We start from the raw sequence: 5255 nt of genomic DNA on the forward strand, positions 1-5255 counted from the left end.
TATCTTGTTCATATATATATTTTTTCCATTTGTCAAGCATGAATTAACTTTAGTCGAATCATTTCTATATTAATATATTAGTTTCTCTCCGATTTTAAAAGTTTATCTATTATTCATTCATTTACATATTTGTTTATTTTTAAAAGAATTTATTCTTTTGAGTAGTTTTAGGATCACAGCAAAACTGAAAAGAAGGTACAGAGAATTTCTATATACTCTTCCCCAAACACACATATATAGTCTCCCCCATGATCAACATCCCCCACCAGAGTGATGTATTTGTTACAGTTAATGAAACTACATTATCGCCCGGAGTCCATAGCCTAAATTAAGGTGTTCTACATTCTATGGGTTTGATCAAATGTATAAAAGCATGTATCCACCATTATAGTATCATACAGAATTCTTTCACTGACCTAAAAATCTGTGCTCCCTCTATTCATCCTTCCCTCCCTTCTAATTCCTGGCAGCCACTGATTGTGTTTGTTTTTTGTTTTTGTTTTGTTTTGTTTTGTTTTACTGTCCAATGGTTTTGCCTTTTCCAGAAAGTCATATAGCTGGAATCACATAGTATGTAGTCTTTTCAGATTGGTCTCTTTCACTTAGTAACATGAATTGAAAGGTCCTCCATGCCTTTTCATGGCTTGACAGCTCATCCAATTGTTGTGCTGATTAATATTCTATTGCGTGGATGTACCACTTTATTTCTCCATTCACCAACGTGAGGACATCTTGGTTACTTCCAAATGTTGGCAATGATGAATAAAGTCACTGTAAATGTCCTTGTCAAGTTGTTTGTGTGAACATAACTTTTCAAATCCTTCGGGCAAATTACTGGGGATTTCTGGATGCTATGGTAAGAGCATGTTCAGCTTTGTTCAGAACCGCCAAACTATCTCCCAAAGTGACTGTACCCTCTTGTGTTCCCCCCAGCAATGAACAAGAGCTCAATCCTTACCAGAATTTGGTGTTGTCCGTGACCTGAATTTTGGCCATTCTAAGAGGGGTTTAATGGTATCTCACTGTAGTTTTAATTTGCAATTTCCTGGTGACATATGATACAGAGCAACATCTTTTCAGTAGTCTCCAAATATAATATTGGATGCATCTATTTCTCCTTGAATTTCTATTATTTTCTCTGACATATTTTGATGCTCTGTATTAGGTACATACATGTTAAGATTATGTCTTCTTGGAGAATTAACCCGTTTTAGCATTATGCATGTCTTTCTTTACCCCTGATAACTTTCCTTGCTGTGAAGTCTGTTCTGTCTGAAATTAATATTGCTACTCCGACTTTCTTTTGGTTAGTGTTAGCATGGTATAATTTTCTCCATCCATTGACTTCTAATCTATATGCATCTTCATATTTAAATTGGATTCCTTGTAGGAAACATATAGTTGGGTTTTGTTCTTTGATCCACTCTTAAAATCTCTATTCTTTAATTGGTATATTGACCATTGAGGTTTAAAGTAATGACTGATATAGTTGAATCAATATCTACCATATTTTTCACTGTATTCTATTTGTTGTCCTTTGTTCTTTTTTCCTGTTCTTGTCTTCCACTCCTTCTCTGCCCTTTTGGGGTTTGACCTGATCATTTTATATGATTTGATTTTCTCTCTTAGCATATCACTGGTACATTTCTTTACTTTTTAAAATGATTGTTCTAGAGTTTGCAATATACATTCACAGCTAATCCAAATCCACTCCAAATAGCACTATACTGCTTCATGGGTAGTGTGAGGACCTCATAATACCAAAATACCCCTAATTCCCCCATTCTGTCCCTCGAATCATAGCTGTCATTCAATTCACTTATATGTAAGCATACATAAGCATAATCTCTATTTCACATTTACCTCTTCCTTTATTGATGCTTTTTTTATGTAGGTCTGAGTTTCTGACCTATATTACTTCTTTTTGTATGATTGATTTTTTTTTTTACAAAAGTTTATTCTTAAATGTATAATGGGATCTAAAACAACACTTCATTCTAGTTATAGTTGGCAACAGATGGTATGACAGAGAACCCAGATGTTTAAACAGGCATGGAATTGTAGATCAGCATTGCCTCGGGCACAAGGAATGCTTTACTTTTTGCCAGATTTCTGAATTCCATCTAGGGCCAGGGGGTCCTTTCCCCATGGCCTTCACTTTTAGCTCCTCAAGTTTCTTCTGCTTCTCTTTCTGCTTCTGCTTGAACGCCTTATCTTCCTCGTTCATCTCCTTGGCCTGTTTCTTGGGCTGCTGCAGGGATTCCCGCCAGCCCCGTGACTGGAGGTGGCACCTGCCACCCCTTCCCCAGACCCTGCCACTGGAAACCTGCCCTAAATTGCTCTGCTTTTCTTTAAAGAACTTCCAATAACACTTCTTGCAAAGCAGGTCTACTAACAATAAATTCCCTCAATTTTTGTCTGAAGAAGTCTTTATTTCCCCTTGACTTTTGAAAGAGAATATTGCAGGGACACATAACTGTCAGTTGGCCGGGTTTTTCCCCTTAACACTTTAAATATTATATTCCATACTCTTCTTGTTTGCATGGTTTCTGAGAGGTCAGATGTAATTCTTACTCTTGTTCTTCTGTAGGTAAGGTGTATTTTCCCTTTGGCTTCTTTATCTTTGATTTTTCTGGATTTTTTTTTATCTTTGATGGTTGTAATTTGAATTAGATATGCTTTGGTATAGTTTGGGGGTTTTTTTGTTATTTGTTTATTTGGGGTTTTTTTTGAGGGGGGCATTTATTCTTCTCGGTGTTCTTTGAGCTTCCTGGATCTGTAGTTCGGTGTGTCATATTTATTTGGGGGAAATTCTCAGTCTTTGTTGTAGCAAATATTTATCCTGCTCCTTCCTTCCTTCCCTTCTTTCTTTCTTACCCTTCTGATTTTCTCATCACATTTTTGTTACACCTTTTGCAGTTGTCCCACTCATCTTGCATATTCTGTCGTATATTTTTTCTGTCTTTGAGGCTTTTTTTGTTGTTTTTGGGTTTTTGTTGTTTTTGGCTTTGGTGTTTTGCTTTTCAGTTCTGAAAGTTTCTATTGATAGATCCTCAAGCTCAGAGATTCTTTCTTCAGCCACATCCAGACTGTTGTTAAACTCATCAAAGGCATTCTTCATCTCTGTTACAGTGTTGTGGGGTTTTTTTAAGATTTTATTTATTTATTTGTCAGAGAGAGAAAGAGGGCACAAGCAGGGCGAGTGGCAGGCAGAGGAAGAAGCAGGCTCCCCGCTGAGCAAGGAGCCTGATATGGGACTCGATCCCAGGACCCAGGGATCATGACCAGAGCTGAAGGCAGACGCTTAAGCAACTGATCCACCCAGGTGTCCCTGTTACAGTGCTTTTTTATCTCTGGCGTTTCTTTTTGTTTCTTTCTTAAGATTTTCATCTCTCTGTGTACAATGCCCCTCTGTTCCTGTATGCTGTCTACTTTATCCATTAAAGCCCTTAGCATATGAATCAGAGTTGTTTTAAATTCCCAGTCTAATAATTCCAACAACCCTGCCATGTGTGGTTCTGATGCTCGCTCTGTCTCTTCAAATTGTTTTTGTACATTTTGCCTTTTGGTATGCCTTGCAATTGTGTCTTGATAGCCAGACATGCTATACCAGGTAAAAGGAACTGCCAGCAATAGGCCTTTAGTAACATGATGATGAGGAGTCGGGGCGGGGGGCGGGGCATGTTCTAAGTCTTCTGATTAGCTCAGTTCTTCAGGTAAGCCTGTACCAAGGACTGTGGACCTCACAAATATTTCTCAGACCCCTCTTTAGGTGGCACAAGATGGCTAGAGTGGCCTGGAATTGGGTGTTCTGCCTCCTCCAGCTCATGTGAGCTCTGACAAAACCCCAGCATGTTAGGCTCTGGTTAACGAGTTCCTCCTGAGAGCAGATCATGTGAACAAGAACAGATGCTGTGGCATATTTTAAATGGTCCCTCACCATACAATTGTATGGTGACTAATATAACATAATAAAATTTAAAAAAATAAAAAAATAAATGGTTCCTTTCCCCCTCCCTGCCAGAAGCATGAAAGGATTTTTTTTTCCCCCAGTATTCACTATGAGGGGCACCTGGGTGGCTCAGCTGGGTGAGCCCCCGACTCTTGGCTTTGGTTCAGGTCATGATCTCAGGGACCTGGGATAGAGCCCTGTGTCAGGCTCCACGCTCAGTAGGGAGTCTGCTTGAGAGATCCTTTCTAGCCCTCTCCCTCTGCCCCTCCCCCTGCTCGTGCTCACTCTCTTGCTCTCTCATAAATAAATAAATAAATAAATAAATAAATAAATAAATAAATAAATAAATAAATCTATATCTACATATTCACTGTGAGAACCTGGTCAGGCTCCTGGAAGTAAAAGTCACAGAAACATGAAGACCACCCTGTGACCGGGGCCCCCTGGGATTTTGAACTCTCTGACCTGTCCACACTGAGCCTCCAGCAATCGATCAAAGACAGTTCCAGTTTCCTCCCCAGCACTGGTTCCTGCCGTGCTTTCGGCTCATGCACTTCTGCTCTAGTAAACTGGTATTTTCTCTATTTGCCTGTTGGTCACTTAGGTTTGGGGGGCAGCAGTTTTGCCCTGTGACCTCACCTCTCTCACAACAGCTAAGAAGAGCTGTCAATTTTTCAGCTGGTTTAGTTTTTTGCTTGTTGTTAGGATAGAGCAGCGACTTCGAAGATCCTCACACGCAGAACCGGGAATTGAAAGCCTCTTCCAGTATTTTACTCTCTTTGCCTTAGTGGTCTGCATTCTCTGTGATTTTATTAGGTCTTTTCTCCACATCACTAATTTGATTTTCAGACTCCTCACTGTTCTTTGCTGTTCCTCATTTGTTTGCTTTTTTTTTTTTTTTAAGATTTTATTGATTTCTTTGAGAGAGAGACCGAGAGAGCGAACGTGCGAGCAGAGAGGGGCAGAGGGGTAAGGAGAAAGACTCGGAAGCAGACTCCACGCTGAGTGTGGAGCCTGACATGGGGCTTGATCCCATGACTGCAGCAATATCATGACCTGAGCCCAAGTCAAGAGTCGGATGCCTAACTGACTGAGCCACTCAGGGGCCCTTAATTTATTTACTTTTTAAATCTCTTTATTTCTTTTCCTTATTAAGGTATAATTTACTTACCATAAATATACCCTTTTTAATGTAGAATTCTGCATGCTGACAAACAGTAATGTAACTCTACGTAACTATCACCACAATCAAGTTATAGAACATTCCATAATCCCCCAAATGTGCCCATGTTTCTTGGTAGTT

At 39.5% G+C, this 5255-nt stretch overlaps 1 pseudogene; it reads right to left on the minus strand.

Annotated features, from left to right (window-relative positions):
• Window positions 1-2094: 2094 nt before the first annotated feature.
• Window positions 2095-2939, minus strand: LOC148163994 (translation machinery-associated protein 7 pseudogene; annotated as a pseudogene).
• Window positions 2940-5255: the final 2316 nt, after the last annotated feature.

This window comes from Eumetopias jubatus, unplaced genomic scaffold, assembly GCF_037043125.1.
Source record: "Eumetopias jubatus isolate StellerSeaLion01/CBP00866 unplaced genomic scaffold, mEumJub1_p1.0 scaffold_7, whole genome shotgun sequence".
NCBI classification, from domain to species: domain Eukaryota; kingdom Metazoa; phylum Chordata; class Mammalia; order Carnivora; family Otariidae; genus Eumetopias; species Eumetopias jubatus.